The sequence below is a fragment of the Heptranchias perlo genome, chromosome 9, assembly GCF_035084215.1.
Source record: "Heptranchias perlo isolate sHepPer1 chromosome 9, sHepPer1.hap1, whole genome shotgun sequence".
Lineage (NCBI taxonomy): Eukaryota > Metazoa > Chordata > Chondrichthyes > Hexanchiformes > Hexanchidae > Heptranchias > Heptranchias perlo.
This window is the reverse complement of record NC_090333.1, coordinates 31,201,637-31,222,107: the sequence shown is the minus strand read 5'-3', so window position 1 is coordinate 31,222,107 and position 20,471 is coordinate 31,201,637.

The window sequence follows — 20,471 nt, the reverse complement described above, 5'->3', positions numbered from 1 at the left end:
TGGGACATTTTACTACATTAAAGGCGCTATACAAATGCAAGTTGTTGTTGTTGTTAAAAGGATGACAGGACTAGAGTGTGTCTGCATGGACAGACTCTTTGAACTAGATAGGTTAGGAAAAACGAGGGGGCATGCGTATAAGGCATGCATGTGTAGAGCGAGGTGAGATGTCAGGAGGCTTTTCTTTTCGCAGAGAGTTGTCGACACTTGGAACAAGTTTCTGGCCTGTGTAGTGTGTACGGATTTAGAATCACAGAATCATAGAATGGTTATAGAACGGAAGGAGGCCATTCGGCCCATTGAGTCTGTGCCGGCTCTCCACAAGAGCAATCCAGCTTGTCGCACACCCCTATCTTTTCCCCGTAGCTCTGCAAATTTTTTCCCTTCAAGTAGTTATCCAATTCCCTTTTGAAAGCCACGATTGAATCTGCCTCCACCATCCCCTCAGGCTGTGCATTCCAGATCATTACCACTCTTGTGTAAAAGAGTTTTTCCTCATGTCGCCTTTGGTTCTTTTGCCAATCACCTTAAATCTATGTCCTCTGGTTCTTGACCCTTCTGCCAATGGGAACAGTTTCTCTCTATCTACTCTGTCCAGACCCTTCAGGATTTTGAATACCTCGATCAAATCTCCTCTCAACCTTCTCTGTTCCAAGGAGAACAACCCCAGCTTCTCCAGTCTATCCACGTAACTGAAGTCCTTCATCCCTGGAACCATTCCAGTAAATCTTTTCTGTACAATTTGCTGCAACAGTTTAAAAAGGATCTTGTGGCTGATATCACATTGGGTACATACCTCATGGTCACTGTGATCTCCTAGAACTCGTTTTGACCGCCTTTGGGGTCGAAGAGGAATTTCCCAGATTTTTTTCCCCTTAATACTTGGTACTACTAGATCTCCCAAGACCTTCCATCTCCCTTCCCACTTCTGATATGGCCTGGAACTCTCCACCCCAGTGCTATCGGACCCCAATACCTCTCCCAAGTGTTCTCAGATTCACAACTCCACCATTCAGTGCTTCCACACCCTGACACTGCCCCCAATTGCTCCCAGATCTTGAGGCCCCTCCAGTGAAGTCAGACTCTCATTGTCCCTAATGTTACCATACATCACGACTCTCTCCCCAGTGTTACTGGACACCAAAATCCCCCCAGTTCTGATGTACCCTTGCACCCCTTAGTGTTCCCTCCCCAGTGCTGTCACATCTGAGGACCCTCCACCCACAGTGCTGTCGGAACCCAGGACCCCTCACCATTGTTGCCAAGCTTCAAGAATCACCTAATAAACAAATCTCAAATTGCACCCGATTCCTTCTACACAGTGCTGCCATATATCAGAACCATCCCATAACTGCTGCTTAACACCACACCACTCCCTCCTCACTACTACTAAACCTCACATGCCTAGCTCCAATTTTCTGCATGTTGCCGACCTGTGCTTTGGAATAGCTAAGAGATACAAATTAAATAGACTGGTGAAGGAACGTATAATAACAAACAAGTCCATTCATGTACGGTTTACTTGGAAAAATGGAGAGTTGTGAAATTTAATTCCCAAAATAAATGGTAAAAATCGCAAAGTACTATGCAATAAAAATGGTATTTGACTCAGTGGTGCTGATAGTCGATTGCGTTACATGGCATAACACCAGAGCAATTATAAAACAGCGTATGCTCTGACTCACCATGGGCAACCACACAGCGGATCAGTCTGTAATATAATCTCCTGTGCCATTGCTCGTGGGAGTCAAAGATTATAGGGACAATTTTAACCCTTCCCTCCTGGCAGAAATTGAGCAGGGGAGCAGTTAACATTTCCTGTGGGACTCGCCCACCAATGTCCCCCTCCCCCCCACCGATCCCATGGCTGCGATTTCAGCCTGCTCTTATGAGCAGGCAAGAAGGACACCTGCCGGGATCTGGCGGGGTCCTTCTTTAAATATGCAGATTGGGTTCCGATGACATCATCAGGGCCCAACTACTGTTTCAACCATGGGCCTGAACGGGGAAACGCTTGTGGCTTTCCTGTCAGGCCAATCTAGCGGGAAGAGGAGCCAGGCCCAGGAGAGGCCCAAAAAGGGAAGTTGCTTATTTGTTTTTCTTTTCTTGTGGAGCTAAGACGAGCAGGAGTGCTCCAGTGGGGCATCATAAGGAAAGTTTAGGCCTCCCTAGAATCATAGAAGTTTACAACATGGAATCAGGCCCTTCGGCCCAACATGTCCATGTCGCCCAGTTTATACCACTAAGCTAGTCCCAATTGCCTGCACTTGGCCCATATCCCTCTATACCCATCTTACCCATGTAACTGTCCAAATGCTTTTTAAAAGACAAAATTGTACCCGCCTCTACTACTGCCTCTGGCAGCTCGTTCCAGACACTCACCACCCTTTGAGTGAAAAAATTGCCCCTCTGGACCCTTTTGTATCTCTCCCCTCTCACCTTAAATCTATGCCCCCTCGTTATAGACTCCCTGCCCCAGGCATCCTCCTCCCCACCCCGATCGACTTCCCTGAGAGTGGGCACTGTTCCTAGGGTCCTGGCGGGGCCCCTTGCCGCCCGACATTGCGCTCCCGTTTGACGGCCAGCTTCCGCTTCCTGATGGTTTCGGGTGGGAAACTGAACGGGATGGGGGACAGAGGTGGGGTATGCAGATAAGACCTGAAAATGTAAATCTCCCGGGCCTCATGCTGCCTAGGTCAGGGCGGTTTGCCGCTAGGGTTGCCAACCCTCTCAGCTTGTTGGGGTGTCTTGCGGAATTGAGGACTGATCTCCCGGGCACTTCTACGAGCAACCCAGGAGGAAAAGTTACAAGTTCACCTGACGACTACTGCTGCTGTATCTAGAACGGCACAGATTGTTCCTTCCCGAATCCTTCCCGACTCAGTGGAGCTGCTCCCACACCCAGCCTGTACACCTGCAGTCGTGTCTCTCTCAGATCTTGATGGTCCTCTCAATGACTACTCTGATAGAGGCAGGTGCCTCGTTGTAATGTTCCTCTGCATGTGTTCTTGCAATTCTTACAGGGGTCATTATCCATGGGAGCAGGGGAATACACCTTGTCACTGACAAGCCATCCATAGATAATCCACCCAGAATGCAGAAAAAGATGGGAAAGCAATAGTTTGATCTACTGGTGCAGAAAGACAAAAATGTAGTAAGTGACTGCATATGTAGGTATATTAAGAATTGTGCATGAAGGGTAGTGGGACATTTTATATTCAAGAAAGTGTATGGAAACAGTGAAATATGCTTTATATCTGGGGTGTTCAAATGTTAGTTTGTAGGCCATATGTGGCCCAAATGCTCTGGTCACCATGAAACCCTGGCAACCGTGGCTCCAATGTTTGCGGGGAGGCGGGGAGGGTGCGGGTGAGACTGAAAACGGCCAAAGAACCCGGCAAGGCCGGGGACCTGGAGGTTCTGCCGATCTTAACAGTAGGATCTCATTAACATCATGTAGATCCATCTCCCGCCTGGCAGCCGGCCAAATGGACCCCCTGGACACTCTTGGGGGCATTCCCTGGCTATTGGGAGGGTAGGGGTGGTCGGCAATCGGGGCTGGGGGGAGGTCGGCAATCAGGAGGGCTGCAGGAAGTCTGGAGATTGCGGCTGAGAGTTGCCGAAGGCTTCCTTGAGGGGCCTGCTCCTCTTGGCCCACAAGGAGTGCTGAAACAACCACTTACCTTGGGGAGCTGGCAACTCCAGCCTCCATTTACCTGCTGAGTTACCCGACCCCTGGGAAACCCATGCAGTTGCAATTAACTTCAAATCAGGCTCCCAAGTGCACTGTAGGAGCCTGATTTAAATATGTTAATAAGTGTCTTGCCTCTCCACGGCGGGACACTCGGACACCGCACTATCCACCACCGTTTGAATTTCACAGGCATGGAAGTTATGAAAAGATCTGATCTTAGCACTTATTCTGATTGGTGAATAAGTTCTAACTTTGAACACCAGTATCTACTAATACTGGCAGCTTGAGATATATGCAAATTAGTGGAAATTTTGTGGGTCATGGTCTGCATTTAAGTGGACTATGAAAAACAAAAAGTTTGGACACCTACTTGAGCTTTAAAATATAAATTTGGCAATGGGATGCTTTATGTTGTGAGTAGTGTATGGGGCAGTTAGTTCCATTTAAATTCCAAAGAGTGCTTGGAGGCCAGTGAGATATGATTTATATTCAGCATAGTGTGTGGGCCCAGTGAGAAGTGCTTTATATTCAGAACATTGAATTGGGGAAAGTAAGATCAGTTCATATCTACATTTGAGCAGAGAATAAAGTTGCCAATTTGAGACTATGGTTCTAGTGGAGCTGTAAAGTATGTCTTGCTGCTCTCTGTAAAATATCCTCACTAAGAAATCCAAGTCAACAACCAGAACAGAGCTTACAACCTTCTGACTCGGAGAGAAGCACACTACACCCCCAAACTCAACCAGCAACATGTTAATTAAACTCCAACAATGTCGTACTTCCTCATTACTGCTCTGAAGTATCAGCCTGGATTATTTGTTCAAGTCCTAGTCCTTAGACCTTCTAAGTCAGAGATGAAAGGGCTACCAAGTGATCCAAACCGACACTTAAATGTCCTATTTGCCATTGGCCATTTTTTTAAAGGAAATAAAACTTGCTTCTCCTATTAATAGATTATCTGCTGGAAGAAATAAGTTTTAAAAACAGTGTTTTGTATCTACCACATTCTCAAAGTAGTACATAAGAACAGAAGAATTTTTAAGAACAGGAGAAGACATTAGTCCAACAAACCCATCTGTTTTTGATTGATTTCAACTGCACATGCCTGCTTTCTCACCATTAACAATCTCTTATCTCTCCAGAAGTACCAATAAAGATTTTTAAAAATTCTCACCAATTTTCTGGGCCAGTCTTCTCCCCACCTCTCCTACAGGTGTTCACTCCTTGTTGAGGTATAGTTTCACAGGTGTCGGATCCCTTCTGGTACTTGGCCCAAGTAACCGTCATTCATGTGTGAACTTTATATGGGTAAACATCATAACGAGGGCTAGAATTTAAATGGGAGGAAGTTTTGCTACAGCTCTACAAAGTCTTAGTTAGACTGTGTACATTTCTGGGCACTGCACCATAGAAAGGATATATTGGCCTTGGAAGGGATGCAGTGCAGATTCACCAGAATGTTACTAGAGCTCCAAGGATTGGATTATGAGGAGAGATTACATAAACCAGGCTAAACCTGGAATATAGACGGTTAAGGGTTGACTTGATTGAGGTTTTTAGGATTTTGAAAGGAATTGATCGGGTAATAGAGTGAAACTTTTTCTGCTGGTGGGGGAATCTAGGACAAGGGGACATAACCATAAAATCAGAGCCAGGCCATTCAGGAGAGAAGTTAGGTAATACTATTTTACGCAAAGAGTGGTGGAAGTGTGGAACACTCTCCCACAAAAAGTAGTAGAAGCTAGCTCAATTAATTTTAAATCTGAGATTGATAAATTTCTGCTAGCCAGGGATATGGAGCCAAGATGGGTGGATGGAGTTAGGATACAGATCAGCCATGATCTCGTTGAATGGCGGAACAGGCTCGAGGGGCTGAATGGCCTACTCCTGTTCCTATGAAATGTAAAATGTTAAATGTCATCAGGTTATTCAACTGTGGGACACATCACAGTCAAGTCAGATTCTGTCCTTATTAACATCCACACATTACACAATTCCAGTAGGGGTCACTCATCTGTAATGTGGAGCAGAAACCTTGACCAATTGTAATACCTGTGCTGTCATCCTGGCTGAGACCAGCTCAGCTCAGGGGATTTTGCTGGTCTGTATGGTTCAGCTACTCATTGAATAAATTCACTGTGCTTTAGGGGAGCCATAAATATGAATAATTATAATTAACTGATGCTGTGATAAGAGTCAATGAATTAGAAAATTGCACTTTTAATATTGTTTGGCATTAACTGAGAGTTATTAGCCAATGTGCCTTAATTCCCACTGGTAAGAAGAGGACCCTCATCTTTGCTGCTGGGCAGTGCGCACTTTACCAATTTCAAGTACAACGTGCAAGACAAAAGTTAGTGATGGCAAACAAATATTTGTCAACAGGACTGGATATAAAAGTTAGAGCTTTTGTATTCTGCATTTTTAAATGGTGTTTATTTTTGGGGGGCAGGGCAGACGGTGGGTAGAAGCGGTCAATTGCTCATCAGATTTGGATTCTAACCAGCTGCAATGATGAAGTCTTTTATAATGTATCCTTTGTTAAGAGTAAAGCTTTTGTGTCTCCTGTGGTTTTTTAATTGGAGCCATGGAATTTACTCTATTTCTCTGTGTTTTATTGGCAAGATCCCCTGTACATGACATAATGTTTCAAAATAAAATTACTATCCCCATTACAGTACGCAATAGCACTAAACTCAATGACTAAACCTTTCATAATATTTATCTGATGACATTTAAAGCTTTATTTTTCAGCACACCTTCCCTGGTTTTGATTAAAAACGTGGATCAAGATATTTGATCTCCAGGATGCCCACAGACTAACTCTATAATATAATATTTATGTGCTTACAAAAATATGAAGTTCTATATGACAGCAATCCTGGTAAGATCAAATTTCACTTCAGAAATACTTGCTCCAGGTATAGGTATTTCCTCATCATACACACCAACCTGGAACACTGGCCAAAGTTAACCAACATCTTCAAAAAAACTGACACATTCCTGCCCCTGACCCAAAACTGACAATTCAAAAACAGTTCTGAATAGAAGCCTATAATGTGAAAACAAATAATTAACCTGAAGTGCAGCGGAACAGGCTTGAGGGGCTGAATTGTCTACTCCTGTTCCGATGTTCCTTTGTATGATGGCTTCCAACTTAAGTTGTAGGTATACTTAACATTCCTTCACTTGTAAGAGACTTGAGCACATAATCTGGGCTGACACTTCAGTGCAGTACTGAGGGAGTGCTGCGTTGTCGGAGTTATTGTCTTTCGGATGATCATCTCTCCCGAAATTCCCTGGTTCAAATTACTCCAGTCTGGCTTCAACCCTTCTCACAAGGCTGAAGCATTCCCAATCAAACTCACAAATGACATTCGCTATGACTGTGACCGTGGCTCATTATCCCCCTTATCCTCCTAGATCTTTCCATAACGTTTGACATAGTTAACCAGGCCATCCTCCTCCAATGCCTCTCCCCTGTTGTCTAGCTTTGTGGGACTGCCCTTGCATGTTTCTATTCCTACCTATTCGAATGTAGCCAGAGCATCTCCAACAATGGCTTCTCTTGCTACCTACATTATCACCACCAAAATGCCCTCAAGAAACTATCTTTGGTTCTCTTCTCTTCCTCATCCACATGCTGCTCCATGGCAACACCAAATGCGAGGTCAGCTTCCACCTGTATGCTGATGACACCCAGCTCCACCTCTCCACCATCTCAACTGCTTCTGTGCTGTCAGATTGCTTTGGTCCAGCTCTGTTCAGAATTCTTCAGTGATCGCTGCAGCCTGAACAGTGGCTGCCAACAAAAGATAAGATTTAAATTTTTTTTAAATTGAAAAGTGCTCCTGTGGAACTGGGAGGAGCAGGAGTATTCACCCTACTCCAGAGTCCTCACGATTGCCCTCTCTCCCATTTCTCATTCCAAGTCCCCATCCCCTCCCTGGGACATATCTTCAGGCATCTGCCGACGAGGCAAGTGGCCTGGCATTTGTCCTCTTTAATGCGCGAGCTACCTGTGGCGGCACTGTCAGCACACCGCTGGTTATGGACCAAAAAATGGACCATAACCAATTTCCACCCCTTTGTCTTTAGTAGCACACCATGGAACCTTGTGGTCTATTTATAACATTTACCATTTTTCCATTAATTTGCATTTATCTCAAACCTGTTAATAGTAACAGCTCTTGATATTCTGATTTAGGATTGATCCAACAGCAGTAAGAACAGTCCTTTCCAAACTTCCCAGCCCATGAAATTCACACAGGTCGAAAGAGCGAATAAGAATTGCCTAGTTGCCTGGATTTCATGGACTTGTTTGCCAAGATTTGTGAATTGCATGTGGACCACATGCCATAGTTTGGACATCATTCAACCCATTTCTATAAAAACAATTCACCTGATCTTCACCTTATTGCAATGCACCTTGGATAGGACAGAAACATGGAAAGCCCACCTCACAGACCTCTACATCAATTCCTCATCTTGGCCAAACTGGCAATAGATATTCCTGGGTACTTGGGTGAAGGGATCTTTCCCAGGGTAGTTTTTCCTTCCGCCCGCAAATCATCTCAAAGTTATCCAGAGTATTTGAAATTGGGATCTCCTACTGAGAGTCTATAGAATTCAGTTCAACTTCCTTTCACCAGTTTTAATAGCGGCCATGTTGTGATCTCTAAAATAGTCAATAAAGTTATTCAATTTCAACATTTACTTTCAGGTTTTAAAATGGGATCCAGGTTTAATAGCTTCTTGCAACTCAAGCAGATGGTCTGACTGAGTGTGAAGAAAAATAATGAGTTTCTGTTTTCTGTGTATTTACAAGCACATTTCTTGTAATATTTTTAGTCAGGCTCACTTTTTCAGTTGGTAGAAATCTTTGACCTTCCTAAACTGAGATGCTTTAAAGGGCTCTGACTAGTGCTTAATGTCAGCTTTGAAGTGGCATTTTATTTTTATGATTTCTTTTTATTAATACATAATGTGAAACAAATGTGTTGACACAAGATTAACTAGTTTGACAGGATAGTTCAGCTACTCCCTCAGGCCAAAGTCTCCTTTGATATATACCAAAGACAACAAAGAAAAGAGCTGGCAATATTTGATGTTAGAAAAAAAGGTAAGTCAAACAATTTCTTTAACAAATGGCTTTTTGTCTTTTTGCAAGCCATCACATACAAATATATAAACATGCCATGAGAACCTCAGTGTTTTCAAATGTGCATGAACTGGTTTCAGTACCCAGCAGGCTGCTCTGCTCTCCAAACAGCAGAGGCTGTTGAAACATTTCTCATGGTTTCTATTTCATACCTATGTCTGACCACATAACTCATGAGCATAAAAATATCAATATCTAGGAATGAGAAGAAGCCATTAAACCCATCTAGCTCAACCCATTGTTTAGCTTCCTATCCAAGAGTTGCTAGGAGGAGTTTCATCTCTCTTTTCCCTTGGTGTCAAGCCCATACCTACGGCCTTTGCTGAATCTATACATTTCAATTCAAGTGCTTCACTGGATTTCTTATACATTGCACCAGATAACCCCCTAACTTGACATATATATTGTTATTCCTTAAATACTTTTAGTTCATGGCTTTCTGAGCTTATTATCACATCTCCTAGCTTTCCTCAAAAAAAGGTTTTCTTCACTTTTACCCTCCTGATTCTTTTCATGATTTGACAGAGGCACTGGGGCCAATTTTGGTTCCTTCATTGCCCTATTTGTGCCCCAAAACTAGGTGGTAGCAGTTGGGAAATGGAGTGAGATTGGTCCTGCCCATTTTGCGCTGGTTTTGGGATGGGAGGGGGGGATGGGTGTTGTGGCGCACAAAGCTCCTGTCTGAAGCAGGTTGGAGCTTGTTGTTCATATTTAAAAGAGGGTCTGGAAGGACAACCCACCATTTTCCAGCCTTCAGGCATGTTAGATGCTGAGTCTCCAGGCTGTCCACGGAAACCCGGTGGGAAAGAGGCCTCAAGCAAACTTGTACATGAGAGGGCCTTTCAAAGGTCTGCAAGGTTTCCAGGTAAGTGTCCCAAGCACCAGGTAATGTAGGATGAGTGCACCAGGGCTACTGGGAATGGGGGAGGTATGAGCTGTGCTTGGGATGGGGATCCCCTATTGATACACAGCCAGCAGGGTGGACATCCCTGGTATCTACCTGCCTTTCTTCTGCCACAATCGTGGGCCATAAGAGCCTTCTCTGCTTTGCCAGATTTCCCATGCTCCCGCCCTCCCCCCGCTATTCTGCTGTAATCAGTCACATATCCTTTGGACACATCTTATGTTTCTCTAATTTCTCTCATTATCATCTCCTTTTGTCTTGCACCATCGTCACTTCTGTCATTTAATCATCTCCTGCTCTCCACCCAATCACAGACCTCTCTTTTTTCTTTTCCTGCCCCCTTTTCCCTGCTTTTAAGCTGTTAATCAGAAACATCTTCCAGTTCTGACGAAAGGTCATTGACCTGAAACTTTAACTCTGTTTCTCTCTTCACAGATGCTGCCTAACCTGCTGGGTGTTTCTAGCATTTTTTGTTTTTATTTCAAATTTCCAGCAGCTGCAGTATTTTGCTTTTGTTGAATGACCTCACTTTGGCAGATGTTGTGCTGATGGATGCTTCTCTTCCCAAAGCCCCATTCTCCCATCACCCCTGTGCACTCTGACCTACATTGGCTCCCGGTCTGGGAACGCCTCGATTTTAAAATTCTCATCCTTGTTTTCAAATCCCTTCATGGCCTCGCCCCTCCCTATCTCTGTAACCTCCTCCAGCCCTCCAACCCTCCGAGATCTCTGCGCTCCTCCAATTTTTGCTTCTTGCGCATCCCCGATTTTAATCGGTCCACCATTGGCGGCTGCGCTTTCAGCTGCCTAGGCCCTAAGCTCTAGAATTCCCTCCCTAAACCTCTCCGCCTCTCTACCTCTCTCTCCTCCTTTAAGAAGCTTCTTAAAACCTACCTCTTTGACCAAGCTTTTGGTCACATGTCCTAATACCTCCTTATGTGGTTCGGTGTCAAATTTTGTTTGATAATGCTCCTGTGAAGCGCCTTGGGACGTTTTACTATGTTAAAGGTGCTATATAAGTGCAAGTTGTTGTTTTTCGAGCAGACCTCTGGTGGCATCATTAGGAAATGTGAATGATTGACTAACCAGTATGTAGAAAGGTCCTTCAGAAGCAACCCAATCACCACACGCCATGCTTTACATGGTATTGCCTGAAAGAAGACATACCAGGGTGATTAGTAGCCAGCATTGCCGATTTGGCCACGCAATCCATTAAATTTGACTAACATAAAGTTTTCCTCTCCTACCAGTGGTGTCATCCATGGACTTGTCTGAGTTTGGATCTGGAGTTTATTAATCGTTCAATTGAACTTAGATTGGAGAATCTAATGCAATTCACACTTGACCATTCAGACAGGATTAAGACCAGTCCTAAACCATTTAAAACTGACTTAGACCTGAAGATAAAAATCAGCTCTAAAAATTATTTGCTTCATCATTTTGTTTTAAAATGAAAAGGTTTGTCAACTGAAGACAATACCCTTTAAAAACTCAAGTTATCTTTAATTAACGTTAAAGAATCTCAGTTTAGGAAGATCAAAGATTTCTCCCAACTAAAAGAGGCTGACTAGAAATATTGCAAGAAATATGTATGTATAAATACGTGGAAGATGGAGAGGATGAAATTGGTCTTCTCCAGTAGTGCAAAACAAGCTCATTGCGAATTGGCAGCATGTTTTACACCACACCTGATTTTGATTTCCATTGACTTGTGCTGCTGGTAAAGATCACTTTTACCCCCAGAAACTCAGTTAGTCAGAGCAATAACATTAGGGAACGATGATTGGTTGTAGAGATGATGATGGAGTCTGCCTGATGTTTCGACCGGATGGTATGTTGCCTCCCTGGTGCAAGGGTCAGGGATGTCTCGGAGCAGCTGCAGGACATTCTGGAGGGGGAGGGTGAACAGCCAGTTGTCGTGGTGCATATAGGCACCAACGATATAGGTAAAAAAACAGGATGAGGTCCTACAAGCTGAATTTAAGGAGTTAGGAGTTAAACTAAAGAGTAGGACCTCAAAGGTAGTAATCTCAGGATTGCTACCAGTGCCACGGGCTAGTCAGAGTAGGAATGACAGGATAGCTAGGATGAATATGTGGCTTGAGAGATGGTGCAAGAGGGAGGGATTCAAATTCCTGGGCCATTGGAACCGGTTCTGGGGGAGGTGGGACTAGTACAAATTGGACGGTCTGCATCTGGGCAGGACTGGAACCAATGTCCTAGGGGGAGTGTTTGCTAGTGCTGTTGGGGAGGGTTTAAACTAATGTGGCAGGGGGATGGGAACCGATGCAGGAAGTCAGTGGGAAGTAAAGTGGTGACAGAAACAAAAGGCAGTAAGGGAGAGTGTACGGAACATGACCGGACAGATGGTCTGAGAAAGCAGGGCAAAGACCAAGGGAAGTCTAGATTAAACTGCATTTATTTCAATGCAAGAAGTCTGATGGGCAAGGCAGATGAACTCAGGGCATGGATGGGTACATGGGACTGGGATGTTATAGCTTTTACTGAAACATGGCTAAGGGAGGGGCAGGACTGGCAGCTCAATGTTCCAGGGTACAGATGCTATAGGAAAGATAGAGCAGGAGGTAAGAGAGGAGGAGGAGTTGCGTTCTTGATTAGGGAGAACATCACGGCAGTAGTGAGAGGGGATATATCCGAGGGTTCGCTCACTGAGTCCACATGGGTAGAACTGAAAAATAAGAAGGGAGAGATCACTTTGATAGGATTGTACTACAGGCACCCAAATAGTCAACGGGAAATTGAGGAGCAAATATGTAAGGAGATTACAGACAGCTGCAAGAAAAATAGGGTGGTAATAGTAGGGGACTTTAACTTTCCCAACATTGACTGGGACAGCCATAGCATTAGGGGCTTGGATGGAGAGAAATTTGTTGAGTGTATTCAGGAGGAATTTCTCATTCAGTATGTGGATGGCCCGACTAGAGAGGGGGCAAAACTTGACCTCCTCTTGGGAAATAAGGAAGGGCAGGTGACAGAAGTGTTAGTGAGAGATCACTTTGGGACCAGTGATCATAATTCCATTAGTTTTAAGATAGCTATGGAGAATGATAGGTCTGGCCCAAAAGTTAAAATTCTAAATTGGGGAAAGGCCAATTTTGATGGTATTAGACAGGAACTTTCAGAAGTTGATTGGGAGAGTCTGTTGGCAGGCAAAGGGACGTCTGGTAAGTGGGAGGCTTTCAAAAGTGTGTTAACCAGGGTTCAGGGTAAGCACATTCCTTATAAAGTGAAGGGCAAGGCTGGTAGAAGTAGGGAACCTTGGATGACTCGGGAGATTGAGGCCCGAGTCAGAAAGAAGAAGGAGGCATACGACGTGCATAGGCAGCTGGGATCAAGTGGATCCCTTGAAGAGTATAGAGATTGCCGGAGTAGAGTTAAGAGAGAAATCAGGAGGGCAAAAAGGGGACATGAGATTGATTTGGCAGATAAGGCAAAGGAGAATCCAAAGAGCTTCTACAAATACATAAAGGGCAAAAGAGTAACTAGGGAGAGAGTAGGGCCTCTTAAGGATCAACAAGGTCATCTATGTGCGGAACCACAAGAGATGGGTGAGATCCTGAATGAATATTTCACATCGGTATTTACGGTTGAGAAAGGCATGGATGTTAGGGAACTTGGGGAAATAAATAGTGATGTCTTGAGTGTACATATTACAGAGAGGGAGGTGCTGGAAGTCTTAACGCGCATCAAGGTAGATAAATCTCCGGGACCTGATGAAATGTATCCCAGGACGTTATGGGAGGTTAGGGAGGAAATTGCGGGTGCCCTAGCAGAGATATTTGAATCATCGACAGCTACAGGTGAGGTGCCTGAAGATTGGAGGGTAGCAAATGTTGTGCCTTTGTTTAAGAAGGGCGGCAGGGAAAAGCCTGGGAACTACAGACCGGTGAGCCTGACATCTGTAGTGGGTAAGTTGTTAGAGGGTATTCTGAGAGACAGGATCTACAGGCATTTGGAGAGGCAGGGACTGATTAGGAACAGTCAGCATGGTTTTGTGAGAGGAAAATCATGTCTCACAAATTTGATTGAGTTTTTTGAAGGGGCAACCAAGAAGATAGATGAGGGCTGTGCAGTAGACGTGGTCTACATGGACTTCAGCAAAGCCTTTGACAAGGTACTGCATGGTAGGTTGTTACATAAGGTTAAATCTCACGGGATCCAAGGTGAGGCAGCCAATTGGATACAAAATTGGCTTGACGACAGAAGACAGAGGGTGGTTGTAGAGGGTTGTTTTTCAAACTGGAGGCCTGTGTCCAGCGGTGTGCCTCAGGGATCGGTGCTGGGTCCGCTGTTATTTGTTATTTATATTAATGATTTGGATGAGAATTTAGGAGGCATGGTTAGTAAGTTTGCAGATGACACAAAGATTGGTGGCATTGTGGACAGTGAAGAAGGTTATCTAGGATTGCAACGGGATCTTGATAAATTGGGCCAGTGGGCCGATGAATGGCAGATGGAGTTTAATTTAGATAAATGTGAGGTGATGTATTTTGGTAGATCGAATCAGACCAGGACCTACTCCGTTAATGGTAGGGCATTGGGGAGAGTTATAGAACAAAGTGATCTAGGAGTACAGGTTCATAGCTCCTTGAAAGTGGAGTCACAGGTGGATAGGGTGGTGAAGAAGGCATTCGGCATGCTTGATTTCATTGGTCAGAACATTGAATACAGGAGTTGGGATATCTTGTTGAAGTTGTAAAGGACATTAGTAAGGCCACACTTGGAATACTGTGTACAGTTCTGGTCACCCTATTATAGAAAGGATATTATTAAACTAGAAAGAGTGCAGAAAAGATTTACTAGGATGCTACCGGGACTTGATGGTTTGACTTATAGGGAGAGGTTAGATAGACTGGGACTTTTTTCCCTGGAGAATAGGAGGTTAAGGGGTGATCTTATAGAAGTCTATAAAATAATGTGGAGCATAGATAAGGTAGATTGTCAAAATCTTTTCCCAAAGGTAGGGGAGTCTATAATGAGGAGACATAGTTTAGGGTGAGAGGGGAGAGATACAAAAGGGTCCAGAGGGGCAATTTTTTCACTCAAAGGGTGGTGAGTGTCTGGAACGAGCTGCCAGAGGCAGTAGTAGAGGCGGGTACAATTTTGTCTTTTAAAAAGCATTTGGACAGTTACATGGGTAAGATGGGTATAGAGGGATATGGGCCAAGTGCAGGCAATTGGGACTAGCTTAGTGGTATAAACTGGGCAACATGGACATGTTGGGCCGAAGGGCCTGTTTCCATGTTGTAACTTCTAAGATTCTATGATGATATTGTTGAAAGTCCCAATAATGTCAGAGTTTGTTGTCCTGAGAGGATTGAATTCTCATTCTCAGAATAAGGTGTCAATACTTTATGTGTGTGATGGTGCTGTTTGCATTGCTATATACAGTCAGGAGGGAGTGGCCCTGGGAGCCCTCAACATTGATGCTGTACCCCATGAAATCTCATGGCATCAGGTTAAACATGGGCAAGGAAACCTCCTGCTGATTACCATCAACCGCCCTCACTCAGCTGATGAATCAGTCCTCCTCCATGTTGAACACCACTTGGAGGAAGCACTGAGGGTAGCAAGGGCACAGAATGTATTCTGAGTGGGGGCTTCAATGTCCATCACCAAGAGTGGCTCGGTAGCACCAGCAAAGGCTATGGGCCCCGACAACATCCCGGCTGTAGTGCTGAAGGCTTGTGCTCCAGAACTAGCTGCGCCTCTAGCCAAACTGTTCCAGTACAGCTACAACATTGGCATCTACCCAACAATGTGGAAAATTGCCCAGGTATGTCCTGTCCACAAAAAGCAGGACAAATCCAATCCGGCCAATTACCGCCCCCTCAGTCTACGCTCAATCATCAGCAAAGTGATGAAAGGTGTCGTCGACAGTGCTTTAAAGCAGCACTTACTCACCAATAACCTGCTCACCGATGCTCAGTTTGGGTTCAGCCAGGACCACTCAGCTCCAGACCTCATTATAGCCTTGGTCCAAACATGGACAAAAGAGCTGAATTCCAGAGGTGAGGTAAGAGTGACTGCCCTTGACATCAAGCCAGCATTTGACCGAGTGTGGCACCAAGGAGCCCTAGTAAAATTGAAGTCAATGGGAATCAGGGGGAAAACTCTCCAGTGGCTGGAGTCATATCTAATACAAAGGAAGATGGTAGTGGTTGTTGGAGGCCAATCATCTCAGCCCTAGGACATTGCTGCAGGAGTTCCTCAGGGCAGTGTCCTAGGCCCAACCATCTTCAGCTGCTTTATCAATGACCTTCCCTCCATCATAAAAATGGGGATGTTCGCTGATGATTGCACAGTGTTCAGTTCCATTCGCAACCCCTCAGATAATGAAGCAGTCCATGCCCGCATGCAGCAAGACCTGGACAACATCCAGGCTTGGGCTGATAAGTGGCAAGTAACATTTCTGCCAGACAAGTGCCAGGCAATGACCATCTCCAACAAGAGAGAGTCTAACCATTTCCCCTTGACATTCAACGGCATTCCCATCACCGAATCCCCCACCATCAACATCCTGGGGGTCACCATTGACCAGAAACTTAACTGGACCAGCCATATAAATACTTTGGCTACAAGAGCAGGTCAGAGGCTGGATATTCTGCAGCGAATGACTCACCTCCTGACTACCCAAAGCCTTTCCACCATCTACAAGGCACATGTCAGGAGTGTGATGGAATACTCTCCACTTGCTTGGATGAGTGCAGCTCCAACAACACTCAAGAAGCTTGACACCATCCAGGACAAAGCAGCCCGCTTGATTGGCACCCCATCCACCACCCTAAACATTCACTCCCTTCACCACCGGCACACTGTGGCTGCAGTGTGTACCATCTACAGGATGCACTGCAGCAACTCGCCAATGCTTCTTCGACAGCACCTCCCAAACCCGCGACGTCTGCCACCTAGAAGGACGAGGGCAGCAGGCACATGAGAACAACACCACCTGCACGTTCCCCTCCAAGTCGTACACCATCCCGACTTGGAAATATACCACCGTTCCTTCATCGTCGCTGGGTCAAAATCCTGGAACTCCCTTCCTATCAGCACTGTGGGAGAACCTTCACCACACGGACTGCAGCGGTTCAAGAAGGCAGCTCACCACCACCTTCTCAAAGGCAATTAGGGATGGGCAATAAATGCTGGCCTTGCCAGCGACGCCCACATCCCATGAACGAAGAAAAAATGACACAACTATATGAACCTAGCTCAAAACTTCACTTTGCACGTAGGATCCACTGCTACCTGGGCCCTTCTACAACTTTAGGAAGGGTCTGTTATCTTTGGAAAGAGTGAATGATTTTGAAGGGATGTTCACTGCTGCATTACCAAAAATGTCTGGGAGCCCATTTTTTGGAATATTTTGTGCCCGATTCTTTTTTTCTCTTTCTATTCTTGAATTCTCCCTGGACCAGTGTCCTACTTCTGGCTGAGATATTGTGTGTTCTATTTGCTACTGAGCCACTATCAGTATAGCTCTCCAATGGGCTGCAGATGGTGTGCATGCGCAGTCTCATGACATCTCTTCCTGATTTCCCTCTTCCCTAAAATGACAAAGATGATTTTCAAAAGGGTCAATGCCATCTAGATCAACTTGGAACATTTCCCAAGGGAGGCTCGTAGTACAGTTCCACTGTAGAGTGGCCAGAGCACCAGTTAAGCACAAGTGGATTGGTTATATAACCTACGTCCTCTCCTATGTGATAGTTTATCACAATTTATTTTGTTTACTGCCAGTGGCCACACAAAAGGTTCATTGTGATAAATAAGAAAAAAATGATAATTACATTCAGAATGTCACCTGCACTTGGGGAAGGGTGTGAATCCTTAACATTAATAAAGTTTTGATAGACCATGCAAAACCTTCATTAACCATTTTTGCATGAGAACAAAGGAGCAGCTGGGAGTATGGCTGTGTTGTATGTTGCTATTTTTAAGCAGATGGTTGGCACAATTTTCAATCTCTATCATTTGGGGTTGGTATTTGAAGGTCCATCATCTAATACTTTATTTAACCACATTGCCTAAAGTCATTGGTCCTAAATTGATTTTTTCATACTTTGTAAGCTGATGCTTGTCTCAACTTTCTAAGATAAAAACAGAAAATGTTGGAAATGCACAGCAAATCAGGCAGCATCTGTGGAGAAAGAAACAGAGTTAACGTTTCAGGTCGATGACCTTTCATCAGAACTGGAAGAAGTGAAAGATTTAACATTTTTTAAGCAAGTACAGAGCCGGGGGGGGGGGGGGGGTGGTGGGAGGAGAGGGGAGGAAAGAACAAAAGGGAAGGTCTATGATAGGATGGAGGGCAGGAGAGATTAAATGACAAAAAGGGATGATGGTGCAAGGCAAGGAGGGTGATAATGGGAAACGTAAAGAAACAAAAGATGGGTCCAGAGGAGCTGTAAATGGCAACAGCAGAACCATTACCAGCACCTGCTGTCCGAAAAAAAAGGGAGCAGTGTTTATGATCAGAAGTTACTGAAATCACTGTTGAAGGTTATAAAGTGCCTAATCGGAAGATGAGGTGCTGTTCCTCGAGCTTATGTTGAGCTTCATTGGAATAGTGTAGGAGGCTGAGGACAGAGAGGTCAGAGTGGGGTGGGACAGAGAATTAAAATGGCAAGTGACTGGAAAGTCAGGATCACACTTGCGGATTGAGTGGAGGTGTTCAGCAAAGCAATCACCCAATCTGTGTTTGGTCGCCCCAATGTAGAGGAGACCGCATCGTGAGCAGCGAATACAGTATACTAAATCGAAAGAAGTCCAAGTAAATCGCTGTTTCACCCAGAAGGAGTGTTTGGTGCCTTGGACAGTGAGAAGGGAGGAGGTGAAAGGGCAGGTGTTGCATCTCCTGTGCTCGCACGGGAAGGTGTCGTGGGAAGGAGAGTGGGTGTTAGGAGTGAGTGGACCAGGGTGTCACGGAGGGATCGGTCCCCATGGAATGCTGAAAGGGGAGGGGAGGGGAAGATGTGTTTGGCGGTGGCAACGCGTTGGAGGTGGCGGAAATGGTGAAAGATGATACGTTGAATGTAGAAGCTGGAGGGGTGGAATGTGAGGATAAGGGGGACCCTGTCGTGGTTCTGAGAGGGAGGGGAAGGGGTGAGGGCAGAAGTGTGCGAAATGGGTCCAACACGTTCGAGGGCCCTATCAACTACAGTGGGAGAGAAACCTCGGTTGAGGAAAAAGAAAGACATATCGGACGCACTGGTATGGAAAGTGGCATTGTCGGAACAGATGTGATGGAGACTCGGAAAAACTGGGAGAATGGAATAGAGTCCTTACAGGAAGCGGGGTGAGAGGAACTGTAATCAAGGTGTCTGTGGGAGTCGGTGGATTTATAGTAGATATTTGTTGATAACCTATCCCCAGAAATGGAGATAGAGAAGTCGAGGAAAGGAAGGGAAGTTGATGAAACTTACCAGTTCGGGGCAAGAGCAGGAAAGGGCACCAATACAGTCATCAATGTACTGGATAAAGAGATGAGGGAGGGGACCTGAGTAGGACTGGAACAAAGAATGTTCCATGTATCCCACAAAAAGGCAGGCATAGCTAGGACCCATACAGGTTCCCATAGCGACACCTTTTTTTTTGAAGGAAGTGAGTGGAGTCAAAGGAGAAGTTCAACGTAAGAGCAAGTTCAGCCAGGTGGAGGAGGGTGGTGTTGGATGGGGCCTGGTTGGGCCTCCGTTCAAGGAGGAAGCGTAGAGCTCGCAGGCCGCCCTGGCAGGGGATGGAGGTGTACAGGCACTGGATGTCCATGGTGAAAAGGAGACGGTTGGGACTGGGAAACTGGAAACTGTTAAAGTGGCGGAGGGCATTGGAAGAGTCGTGGATGTAGGTTGGAAGAGACTGGATGAAACATTTCTCATGTTTCTAAGGTTGCATTGGATGCCCAGTGACAGTGGCTGGGAGTAATTTTGACTGTGGCCGATAGTGTTAAATGGACAATTTCGGATCAGCCGCCGTTATACATCTTTCCCGATTTTCATTTATCAGGAGAGATATATAACGTGCGGCCGATCCGATATTACCCTTTTTACACTATCGGCCAAAGTCAAAATGACCCTCACTCACTGAATTTGGGAAGGGCTTGCCAACTGCATGGAATTAGACAAGATGAATTCTAGATTGCAGTTCAAAAGTTTCAGTTGATATGTTGAAAACATGAATAGTGACATAGTCATTCTTTGCTAGGATTCTAGCAAGTAATGTTACCAGATTAAATGTGTCATTAAAGAAAAGCTCTAAGACTCCAGCATGTATACTTGGTGTAGCTGTACTGATACTAATTTGTTCATTTTTATATAATGGGGATAGTAAGGTGATTTCATTCAATATGTGGGAACCCACTGCTGAAAAGTAAGTAGAATCCAGAAATATATAAGGTTAGAATGTTTAACGCGTTCATACGACATTCCTTTTTCTGCTATTTCAGTGGTGTTATTCTGGAGGTGTTAAAATAAATGGCTTAATGTTCCAAGAAGAGAACGGATATAGGAATGTCACACACATGCATAAAGCATTTATCTGTTAATACTGCAAACTGTAATTTTTAACCTAAAGTGTATACTGTGTGTGTATATATAAAACTGAGTGGCAGTGAGATATGAGGGAAGAAACTTAACCTCGTCTCGCCCATTTTTCAGGTGACTTTCTAGGTGTTAAAGTGGCGAATTTTGGGTGAC